This window comes from Mesocricetus auratus, unplaced genomic scaffold (assembly GCF_017639785.1).
Source record: "Mesocricetus auratus isolate SY011 unplaced genomic scaffold, BCM_Maur_2.0 Super-Scaffold_100007, whole genome shotgun sequence".
Taxonomy (NCBI): domain Eukaryota; kingdom Metazoa; phylum Chordata; class Mammalia; order Rodentia; family Cricetidae; genus Mesocricetus; species Mesocricetus auratus.
In genome coordinates, this window is record NW_024429191.1 from 69,157,637 (window position 1) to 69,170,510 (window position 12,874).

The window sequence follows — 12,874 nt, forward strand, 5'->3', positions numbered from 1 at the left end:
ATGAGTGGTATTTTAGCAGATCTTTCCCCTGACCACTCCAAGCTTGAAGGTCTGTTTTAGATGCATGATTGCTTTTTAAACCTAAAAATTTTCAGTGGCCCCTTTGGGAATTCAATGGCTCTTGAACTACCATAGTCTGGACTCTTCCCCTTTCATGTCTCTCCCTCCAACATCTCTCATGCCACTTCACCCCTCTCAAATTAATGGCCTCTTATTCTTTGATTATTGTTATCATTTATATTATATGTGTGTGCATGTGTGCCTTTAGTGTTACTGTACATATGATTATAATATCAGGGATGACCACTTTGAATTGGATAACCAATTGCAGACTATATATCTTTTTATAATTTAAACTTTTAAATTATTATTTTTTAAATTATTTTAAATTATTATTTTTGAGTTCTATATATATATGAGTACTTTATGTAATTTCCACCCCCTACCTCTTCTCCCACCAACTCTGCTTGTATCCTCCAACTCTCTCTCAAATTTATGACCTCTTCTTCCTTACTTATTATGTTACACACACACACACACACACACACATACTGAGTTCATTTTATGTTGCTTATATGTATATGTGCTGATGACTTGGTATTAGATAGATTATGAAGGGGCTTGTCTCTGAAGAAGACTGATTACTATTCTCTAAGCAGCCATCAATTGCCTGTAGCTTTTCATCTAAGGGTTGGGTCTTTTGAGATTTCTCCGATCCATGGTGTAGTGTCAATTGATAATGTCAAAATGCAGGCTTTCTTTAAGCAGCTATGTTTTTGAAATTTCACAGGTATAGCTTCCCTGTCATGTCTAGAAAACGCTATCTCATAGAAGGTGTCCTGGTTCCCTGGATCTTACAATCTTCTGGTCCCTCTTTCCTAGTCTTTCCTGAGCCTTAGATATAGGCATGTGTCAGGTGAAGTGGGGTGCCCTTTGGCGAGTTGTTCTCTGCATTTTGACTGGTTGTAGCTTACTACAGTGATTTCTGTCTGCTGCAAAAAGAAACTTCTTTGATGAGGGGAGAGAACTACACTTGCCAGGCAAGGCTAATGTTCTCAGATATATATAGTTTCTAAGAATGGTAACCAGATATTACTAGAGTTTAAAACTTGAGGAACATGATTTTGAAAATAACATAGTCTCGCACTGTAATATAAACGTTACCAAGACAGTACCTTTTCTATTTGAGTGAATCTACATGGACATATTTTCTGAGATCTGAATAAAAAAGAACAAAATGTTGAAGATTTAGATTAAAATTGTGTAAAGATTGCTGCAGATGTCTTCATTTAACTAGTCATGATTATAAGACAATGTTGGTTGACTAGGCAAAAGCTGGATATAATTGATTTCCCCTTCCTCAGCTTTGTTCAAAATACCTACCACTCCACTCATCTAGTACCCAGCTTCCTGATTCCTGTTTAAGATAGGAGAGTTATTCAATACTTGGTCCTGGGACCACCATTTCTGACACAAAATCTGAGGTGTTTCTTAAAGATAAGTGAAATAGGTAACTGATTCACTCTTTTCCACCTCAGTTTTCTCATTTATAAAATAGAGAAGATAATTTACCTCCAGTTAGCTTCATACCACTTTGAAGTATGCCTATGTGGACAGCTATAGAGCAGCTAACCCAGTGGTTCTTCTCCCTCAGGTTGTCTAAAAGTCTGCTGATGAAATGGAAGCTTCTGGACATGTGAGTCTCATTGTCTATCAGACTGCCCCAGCTTGTTTCTTAGGCTGTAAGTTTCAAGGAAGAACACAGACATACACAAAGCTCTTTAATCCTGAGTTCAGACCATTATTGCTTCTGTCAGCCCCTAAGCAAAAGCATTGTCCCAGACTAGCTGACATTTCAGCTAATAGATAAATAGATCTTGTATCTTGGTGGGAATTGATAGAAAGTCATCTTTTAAATAGACTGATTTACACAAAGACTAATCGTGTCTATTTGGTGAACCCTGGCACGTTGAATGTGCCCTTTAGTAGATAATTATTATTTAAAGAAATAAATTGGTAGGGAAATTAGCAAACCTTAATCATAGAATTATAAAAACCCTTCCATTAGATATTGTTCACTCCTTTGTACTTCTTTTAGGAGGATCATTTTAAACATGTGATGAAAATTACAGTGTGAATTAAATCAAATCCTATATCTGTGTGGTTTGGCAATGCATGGTTATAATTTTGTGGAAGCAAGAACTGTCAATGCTCAGAAGTTTATAAAAATCTAGTGTTAACCTAAGCACTGAAATAAGTTAAGTGCGCATTTTGTGGATATAGTCTGCTAAGGCCGTGGACATTTTAAGTATAGATAAGTCTGAGGACTAAATAACATAAACAAATTCAACATATGAAAATATTCGTGTAATCCATTACTGAGAACAGGATTGTGCCTCTCTCCTCTTAGTATTGTCAATAGCAGTTCAGCTATCAGCTTTATCTTAACATTGAGCCAGAGCAACGGAAAAACACAGGAACATGTTAGCTTTGCTGCCCATATGAAATGTTTTAATTTATGTTTTGTTTTAATGAAATTGCCTTAATTTTTGGCTAACATTGCTAAAAGTGATGATTGTTTTTTGAGAAGTTCCAATAATTGTTTCTGAACAGTAGCTGAAGGCATTCCCTGTCTCATTGTTGGGTGAACATTTTGTAATGATTGAGAACAATGGATTACTCCTAGACTAGGTGGGAAACTCTGTTCCAAAGACAGCACTTTACCTTTTATTCTGCTACTGAGAAATTCATAGGCAAATAGAAAGCCCAGTTGTAATATAACTCTACATGTATAGACTATATTTCCTTAATGTAGTATTGATTTCTTTGTGTGTGTATGTGTGTATACATGTATGTACATGAGTGTTGCCAGTGTGTATTACCCACACACATGTGGAGGACAGGGGATGTCATTAGCTGTCCCACTATATACCTCCCCACCTTATTCTCCAGAGACAGTTGCTCACTGAACTTGGAGTTTGCCACTTTTTTTATTTAGCCTGACTGGTGGGTAAACCTTAGCAATTTTATTCCGTCTATTCTTCAGGCTGGGGTTACAAGCCATATAGCCATGCCCAAATTTCATGTGGGTGTTGAGAACCCAAACACAGACCAGTTTGCTTGCTCAGCAAGTATTCTTACCTGCTGATCCATCCTCCCAACCCTGCAGTCTTGAGTTTTACATCCTATTAAAATTTTTTTACTTTACAAATTAAATCTATTGCTGATTTAATTCTTTTGGGAGGACACAGAATACATTAATTCTATTAAAATTATAATGTTTGTTCATTCTTCCCCAAATGCATCTTTGCAAAATTCTTCTTATCAGTATTTAATTTCTTAAATATTATGCTTTTAATTACCTCTGCCACTTCTTTATCCCAATAGAAAGAGCACAGGCTGATCTTAGAATGTGTTAGCTCTGTGGTGTGGTACAAGATAGCAATTTTGAGTAAAACCCTTTTAAATTGAAGTAATTCATGTATATACAAATCTGTGGTAGCAGGAAATGGCATGCTTTAACAAGTATATAAATGTCTCCCATACAGACAGAAAATTCTTGTAGCTATTTTTCTTTATCACCTATCCATAGCACTTACTGAAATATTTCTTAAACTATACAATTTTATTCAAAGAAAAACATTTGAAACAAATAGAAAAATGAAGAGGCAAACATACATGTTCTGTCAGATCTATTTTTTATAGACAACCTAGATTACATAGCATACTTCCTGGTTCTCTGGTAATGTATGTATTTGGAAGTGTGCTCAGTTCATAATATGTTGGACTTTCTATCTCCCTTCTAGTTCCCACCAAGTTCCTCTTCACATCCTCTCAATTTTATTTATGAAACATTTCTCAAGTATAAATGCCTGTCTTAATGCTCACCCATTTTCATTGTGTGTTCAGTCTTATATGTGGTTTACATGTGTATGTACATATACACGTACAGTGCATGCTTGTGCATGTGGAGACCAGTCAACCTCAGGTGTCATTTCTTTTTTTATTTTAAAATTTAAATTAGAAACAAGGTTGCTTCACATGCCAATCCCAGGTCCTTATACCTTCCCCTCCCCTCCTCCCACGCATTCCCACCAACCACCCTACCAGTATCTCCTCCTTTCCACAGGGAGGGTAAGGCCCTCCAAGGGTGTGTCCATAGTCTGACATTTCATCCAGGGCAGGGCCTAGACCCTACCCCAAGAGCCCAGGGTGAGACAGCATCTCTCATTGTGGGATGGGCACACAGAATCCATTTGTATGCCAGGGATTAAATACTGATTTACTACCCAAGGCCCCATAGATTGCCTATGCCTCCTCATTGACACCCACATTCAGGGGGTATTGATCAGCCCCATGCTGGATTCACAGCCATCAGTCTGGGATTCAAGAGCTCCCTTTGGTCAAGTCAGCTGTTTCTGGGGGTTAAAATAGCCCAGTCTTAACCCCTTTGCTCATCAGTTCTGCCTCTCTGTCACTGCGTTCCTTGAGTTCAGCTCGGTGTTTAGCAGTGGGAGTCTGCCTCTGCTTCCATCAGTCATTGGTTGAGGGTTATGTTTCCCAAACTCTTTTGTCATGGGATTGTAGGCTGGTACTCCCCAGATCTATGTCTAAAATCCATATATGAGTGAGTACGTACCATGTTTGTCTTTTTGTGACTGGATTACCTCACTCAGGAGGGTTTCTTCCAGTGCCATTCATTTACCTGCAAATTTCAGGATTCCATTGTTTTTTTTTCTGCATCCAGTTATACCAGCACCATTTGTTGAAGATGATTTCTTTTTTCCATTGTGTATTTTCAAATTCTTTGTCCAAGTTAAGATGTCTATACATGTATAGGATAATATTCAGTTGTTCTACCCATATATTTTTGTGTCAATTCCAAGCTGTTTTCAGGACTACAGCTCTATAATAGAGCTTGAATTCACTGATGGTGATCCCTCCACATGTTGATTTGTTGAATAAGATAGTTTTGGCTATCCTGGGTGGTTTTTTTCATACAAAGTTGATTATTGTTCTTTCAATCTGTGAAGAATTGTGTAGGTATTTTAATGGGGATTGCATTGAATCTGTAGATTGCTTTTGGCAGGATTGCCATTTTTACTAAGTTGATCCTACCTATCCAAGAACATGGGAGATCTTTCCATTTTCTGATGTCTTCTTTGTTTTCTTTCTTTAAGGACTGAAAGTTCTTGTGATATAGGTTTTTTGCTTGTTTGGTTAGCCTTACCACAAGGTATTTTATGTTGTTTGTGGAAATTGTAGAGGGTGATGTTTCTCTGATTTCTTTCTTGGTCCTTTTATCATCTGTATGAGTAGGGCTATCGATTTTCTTGAGTTGATCTTGTATCCTGCCACTTTGCTGAAAGTATTTATCAGATGTAGGAGTTCCCTGGTAGAGTTTTTTGGATCACTTAGGTAAACTATCCTATCATCTGCAAATAGTGAAAGTTTGACCTCTTCCTTTCCAATTTATATCCTCTTAATCTACTTTTGCTGTTGTATTGCTCTAGCTAGAACTTCAACTGCAATATTGAAAAGGTATGGAGAGAGTGGACAGCCTTATCTTGTTCTTGATTTTAGCAGAATCGTGTTGAGTTTCTGTCCATTTAGTTTGATTTTGGCTGTTGGTTTGCTGTATATAGCATTTATTTTGTTTAGGTATGTTCCTGTTATCCCTGATCTCTCCAAGACCTTTATCACGAAGAGGTGTTGGATTTTGTCAAACGCTTTTTAAGCATCCAGTGAGAGGATTATGTGATTTTTGTTTCTCAGCTTGGTAGATTACAAGATGGATTTTCGTATGTTGAACCATCCCAGCATCCCTGGGATGAAACCTACTTGATCGAGGTGAATTATTTTTCTGTTGTGTTCTTGGATCTGATTTGCCAATATTTTATTGAGCATTTTTGCATCAATGTTCATGAGGGATATTAGTCTGAAGTTCTCTTTCTTAGTTGTGTCTTTGTGTGGCTTGGGGATCAAGGTTATTGAAGCCTCGTAGAAAGAGTTTGCAAAGATCCTTCTGCTTCTATTGTATGGAATACTTTGAGAATATTTGGTAGAAGCTGCTCTCTGAATTTCTTGTAGAATTCTGCACTGAAGCCATCTGGACTTGGGCTTTGTTTGGTTGGGAGACCTTTGATGACTGTTTCTATTTCCATAGGTGTTATAGGTCTATTTGAATTGCTTATCTGTTCTTGATTTAATTTTGCAAGTGATAGCTATCCAGAAAATTGTCCATTTCCTTTAAATTTTTGAATTTTGTGGAGTACAGGTTTTCAAAGTATGACCTGATGATTCTCTGGATTTCCTCATGGTCCATTGCTATGTCCCCCTTTTCATTTCTGATTTTGTTAATTTGCATGTTCACACTCTGCCATTTGGTAAGTTTGGATAAAAGTTTGTCTATCTTGTTGATTTTCTCAAAGAACCAACTCTTGGTTGAGTTGATTCTTTGTATTGTTTTTCTAGTTTCTAATGTATTGTTTAAGGCCTCAGTTAGATTATTTCCTGGCGTCTGCTTCTTCTGGGTGATTTTGCTTCTTTTTGTTCTAGAGCTTTCAGCTGTGCTGTTAATTCTCTAGTGTAACTATTCTCCAGTTTCTTCATGTGGGCAGTTATTGCTATGAACTTCCCTTGTAACACTGCTTTCAAAGTTTCCTGTTAGTTTGGGTATGTTGTGTCTTCAGTCTCATTGAATTCTAGGAAGTCTTTAATTTCTTTTTTTTTTCTTCTTTGACCCAGGAATGGTGTAATTGTGCATTATTCAATTTCCATGAGTTTGTAGGGTTTCTGCAATTTGTGTTGTTGTTGAATTCTAATTTTTACTCATGGTGGTCTGATAAGGTGCATTGAGCTATTCCACTTTTTTTGTACCGGTTGAGGTTTGATAAGTTGCCAATTATGTGTTTGATTTTTGAGAAGGTTCCATGTGGTGCTTGGAATGTTATATAGATGTCTGTTAATCCCAATTGGGTCATAGCTTCTATTAGTCCCTTTCTTTCTTTGTTAAGTTTCTGTCTGGTATTTCTGTCTAGTGGTGAGAGTGGTGTTTTGAAGTCTTCCACTATAAGTGTGTGGGGCCTTATATATGATTTGATTTTTAGTAATATTTCTTTTACAAATGTGAATGACTTTGTATTTGGGGCATAGATGTTCAGAATTGAAAATTCATCTTGGTGGATTTCTCCTGTGATTAGTATGAAATAACCTCCTTTATCTCTTTTGATTGATTTTAGTTTAAAAGCTAATTTGTTAGATATTAGGATTGCTATCCCTGCTTTTTTCTTGGGCCCATTTGATTGGAAAATCTTTTCACAACCTTTAACTCTGATGTAATGTCTGTCTTTGAGGCTAAGGTGTGTTTCTTGTATGCTGCAGAAGGATGGGTTCTGTCTTTGAATCCATTCTGTTAGCCTGTGTCTTATTATGCACGAGTTAAGACCATTAATATTGAGGGATATTAATAACCATTGATTGCTCATTCTTCTTTGATTTGGAATGGTTGTTGAGGTGGAATTATATGTGGAATTCCACCCTTTTTTTCTTTCGGCTATTGGTAAGGTGGGATTATCTAATGCCTATGTTTTTCTGATTGTAGTTCACTTCCTTTGCTTGGAGTTTTCCTTCCAGAACTTTCTGTAGGGCTGGGTTAGTGGACACATATTGCTTGAATCTAGTTTTGTCATGGAATATCTTGTTTTCTCCATCTATAGTTATTGAAGGCTTTGCTGGGTATAGTCGTCTGGGCTGGCATCCATGGTCTCTTAGTGTTGGTAGAAAATCTATCCAGGACCTTCTGGCTTTCAGAGTTTCCATGGAGAAGTCAGCTCTAATTCTTATAGGTTTGTCTTTATATGTTACTTGACATTTTTCCTTAGCTACTCTTAATATTCTTTCTTTATTTTGTATATTTGGGCTCTTCATTATTATGTGGCAAGGGGACTTTTTACGTGGTCCACTCTATTTGGTGTTCTGTAAGCTTCTTGTACATTCATTGGCATGCCTTTCTTTAGGTTGGGAAAGTTTTCTTCTATGATTTTTTTGAATATATTTTCTGCCCCTTTGAGGTGGTTTTCTTCACCTTCTTCTATACCTATTTTTCTTAGATTTGTTTTTTTTGTCGATGTTTTGTGTTAGAGATTTGTTGGACTTAAGATTTTCTTGGTCAATGAATCAGTTTCTCCTAGTGTATCTTCAACACCTGAGATTCTCTCTTCCATCTCTTGTATTCTGTTGGTTATGATTGCATCTGTAGTACCTGACCATTTTCTATTTCCAGCCTTTCTTCAGATTGTGTTTTTTTATTGTCTCTGTTGCAGTTTTCAACCCTTGCACTGTTTGTATTGTTTCTTCCAATTTTTGCTTTTCCTTTCATGCATTTGTTGTATTTTTTGGTTTGTTTTTTCTTCCATTTCTTGAATTTTTTTTGGTTTGCTTTTTCTTCCATTTGTTTGAGTGATTTTCCCATATCCTCTTTGAGGGCCTGTATCATTTTCATGAAGTCATTTTTTAGGTCATTCTCTTCTGCTTCATTTGCATTGGAATGTTGGAGTCTTGCTGGTGTGGAGTCTCTAGATTCTAACAGTGTCACATTTGTTTTTCTGTTGCTGAGTGTGTTTTTGTATTGTCTCCTTCCCATCCCTTCTTCTAGTGGGTGCAGAAATAGCCTCCTCCTGGTGGTCAGGAGGTCAGAGTTCCCTTTCGATGGGTGCAAGCAAGTCCAATACTCTGGTAGTTCTCCTCTTCCTGGTCCTAGTCCTGGTCCCTTGGGTGGAGAAGAAGACCAGGAATCTGGGGTGCGTAAGATCCCACCGGAGAGGAGACTCAGTGGCAGTCTCCAGGCACTGGATCACAGGCCAGAAACAGGCCCAGAATTGCCTGGTCCTGTGGGTGGAGAAGAAGACCAGGAAACTGGGGTACATAGGCTCCTGTGGGCAGGTGAGACTCTATGACAGGCCCCAGGCACTGGAAGGCAGGCCCGGATATAGGGCCTGGTTTACCTGGTCCCATTGGTGGAAAAGAAGACTAGGAATCTTGGGTGCATATGGTCCCACCAGGAGGGGAGGCTCGATGGTGGTCCCCAGGCACTGGTCCCATTGACGGAGGTTTCAAATTTTAAAGCCATTCACCTTGCTGTTTGACATGGGGCCTCCAAGGGGGACCTGGATTCACTGTATACCTCAGCTAGGCTAGCAAGCATAGTCACTACATTGGGGGTTCTGAGGATGTGATGTCTCCCAAGCTCCATTTGCACCAATTTCTTATCACTTCAAAATACTGAATCTTTCAAACCTCATCACACTGAGCATTTGATTATAAGTCTTCTTTCACTTTAAAGCAGGGAAAAATAAACATCTCGAAATTTAGATCAGATTCTGTTTCTACCCTCCAATGCCCATGTTTTAAGGATCCTTCAGTGAAATACTTCTGATGAAATAATTTTCCTTAGCATGGCCCAAGCATTGCATGGTCTGGTACCTTCTCACTTTACTTGCTTCCCTCACTCGTATAATGCACTACAGTCTCCATCCTTCACCTTCCTGACCTCTCAATTCTATGCATCCTGCCACCATCATGCCTTTAGAAAAGTCCCCCAAGTCATTTGTAATAGACCAGATCTCTCTTAGTATATTCTCCCTTGGAATCAAATATTTAATCTTCAAACCCATTATCACAGTTTGTAATGAAATGTGCTTGACTGTTTGACTAAAGTCGATCTCCTCATTACCTTGTGAGCCACTTGGGCAGACCATGACTGCTTTGGTCCCCACCTGAATGAACTTGTATCTTGAACTCAAGGTTGCAGTGATTATTGCCATCAGTTCTTAGTACAAGGAGGAGGAGGAGAGAGTCATCAGACTGTCACTTAAAATGACAACCACTTCCTCATTTCTGTACACTCTGCCACAGCTGCATATAACACTGCACTGCTGCATGCAATTCTTGGAATTACTAAGATATAAAGGTGATGGAATGTTGACTGGAGTGGGTGTTTTAGTCATACTAATTTTGTGCCTGGTGCAGGCTTTTTAAAGACACATCTGTATGTAGGTAAGTCACTTGTGTTCCTGTAAGTAATCTCAATATTCTCATTGGTTCACTGAATTGGACTGGAGTAGAATCATATCTTTCGTCTCTTGGTTCCATGTCTAGAGTAAAAAAGTTCTTCTGCATATCTCCTCAGCAAGGGTGTATGTATGTATGTATGTATGTATGTATGTATGTATGTACATATAAAATCTCCAACCCGGGACTATCATTCGTTTCTTCCAGTTTGTCATAGTGCATTTATGTGTAAAACATACCCAAAAGAAAATAGAATGAAGTCAAAAGAGTTGCCCCATAAAAGTTTAAAGGAAAGAAATGTGCTTTGAATGGCCAGCACTTTACCAGGGGCATGATCTAGTTCAAATTAGCAACCCACCCAGAAATGCTTTATTTTTATTGCTGCTATTTGTTTAAGTCATATCTTGTTGGTTTAAGCCATGTCTTATAAATTACCTCTTAATGTATCCTGGGCAGTCTGGTTTGGGGAGGATTCTCCCTTTCCCCAAAGAGCTAATGAAAATTCAGCGTTTGCTTATTCCCTGTATCTCATCACAAAAATCAATGCCTGAAATACAATAGCTGCATAGTGATGATCTGTGGCCGAGGTGCCTTCACAGGGCTGAAAATTATAGCTCAAAAAGCAATCTGTGCTTCTCTCTTTCAGAAACTTTAGATTCACACGTCTGCTGCCTTCCTGACCCCAAGCCTTCCATCTTGTTACCAGACAGGAATGTTTTCTTTTGTTTTGTCAAAGTGCCAACTCTTCCTGGAAGCCAGGCCCAGAGGGAAGCTGTTCGGTGCACACCTGTAGCAAGGTTTGAAATCTCCAGGGTACTTCAGACTGAAGAAGCGTGCAAACTGAAAATTGCAGAGCAGGTTTCTGAGGGCCTTTCCCTTTTCTCAGAAAATTCCATCTGCTGGTGTGAAAACACAACAGCATCAGTGTTTACTGGGTCAACAAAACCAACGGATTTGTTTCTTCTTTTGGAGATTGTGAAGGGAAGATATTTATTGAAGGAGAATGGAAAGTGAGAACAAGGTCCAGAAAACAGAATTTGCCTGTCCCACCCGCAAGGAATCCCAAAACTTGAGGACCAGATAGACTTTCTGATGAGCTGATACCAAGGACAAAGTTTAATGTTTATTGATCCCTGTGTGTAGGGTAAGGAACAGACATAAATTAGAGAATAAATGGATTTTATCAAAACTTTAAAGCATGCTTCCTTAAGTATAGCATAACAGTCCTATTTTGTCAAAAAAGGTAGAATTGAGTGACCAAACACTCCACCTTACAAAATGCATAAAAAGATGATGCATAACAATACAAGGTAGGAATCATGGGACAAAAAAATGAGAAGATACAAGGGGAAATTCTGAAAAAAACTAGTTGCAACCCACAATGATGTGAGTGATGAACTTTTTAAAATATTGTTTTATTTTAGAAACAACCTTATTTTACACATCAATCCCGCATTTGTCCCTCCCATCCTCTCATGCCCTGCAACAACCTCCCTAACCCACCCCCACCCACTTCCCAAGGATAGTGAGACCTTCACCAGGGGATCATCAAAGTCTGTCATATCATTGGGGGGGGGAGGCAGGCTCTCTTTTGTTTATCTGGGTTGCAATAGTACCCTTCCACAGGGAATGGGTTCTCAAAGTCCATTTGTGCACTAGGTACAAACACTGGCTCCACTGTGAGAGGTCCCATAGACTGCGAGTTATGAAGTTTTATGTTTATTTTGTGGATGTCAGTTTCAAGGGAAAGCAGTAATAATTAGGCTGGGGTAAGAGCATTGGTTGCTGAGTCTGACAACTTGAATTCAATCCTTGGGTCCCCATGGCAGAAGGAGAAAACCAATTCCTGAAGTTCATTCCTGAACTCTTCACATGTTCTGGGACATGCACACAAGCACACATGCACACATAAGTAATAATAGTAACAAAAGCAATGACCCTCTAAAAGACCTTTGTAGCATTGTATGTATATTAAAATGTGTTTCTTGCCACTAGAGGTACAAAAAGAACTATTACACAGAAAGGTTGGGAAAGTTTTGAAAGCATGCAGGGCTAATGAAACTTAGCGCTTGAATTAAAATTTCAGTGTGATCTGAAAGTCCTTATCAAACTTTGAAAGGTGAGATATCTATCTTTACACATTCCCCATCTTTTCTCTTAAAGGAGCATATGGCTGCCTACAGGTGGCACTATTGAATAATTATTATCAAATGACTGAATTGCCACATTGTATAACATACACATTCTCTCAGCATCTTTGTTTGTTGTAGAGTCTGAAAACCCACATCATTTACTTCAGCCCATTCATGACAATGTGTAACATTACTTAAGGAGAGAAGGAATGGCTCTTATTTCTCTATTTTGATTGTTGCTTGATTGACTGCTTCTGGTCCTAAGTTTTAAATAAATACAGTTTCAAATGACCCACTGCCAATCCCCTCATTGACCATTGAGGAAATGCTATGGGTCCCCTTTGATGAAGGACATTGTTCCTGCATCACTTTCTTTTGCTTCTTCGCACAGTGTTTGAAGACAGATAGCAGTTTATCTAATCAACTGCTGTTTGGAGGAAATTAACCTTCTATCTGTGCTCCTCCATGCATCACTGGCTGACTGAAGAGGACTCTTGTTGGTGGGCGGAGGTTGGGTGGATTGCTTTCTTCTGTTTCCCAAAGAATCATTCACATTTGGGATGCTAAGTAATTACAGCCTCTGATTCAATGTATGTAACAAACCTCCTGCCTCACCTCAGCTCAGGCTCATTATGCCTCATGAGAGCGCTATGTGTCGGATTTGCACCTCC

At 38.6% G+C, this 12,874-nt stretch overlaps 1 long non-coding RNA gene across 1 annotated transcript; it reads left to right on the forward strand.

The window, feature by feature from the left end:
• The first annotated feature begins 1,652 nt into the window (after positions 1–1,652).
• LOC121141177 lies at positions 1,653–11,260 on the forward strand. The gene is made up of 2 exons (XR_005878073.1): positions 1,653–1,742; positions 10,718–11,260. It is a non-coding gene; the product is annotated as an uncharacterized LOC121141177 (long non-coding RNA).
• Positions 11,261–12,874: the final 1,614 nt, after the last annotated feature.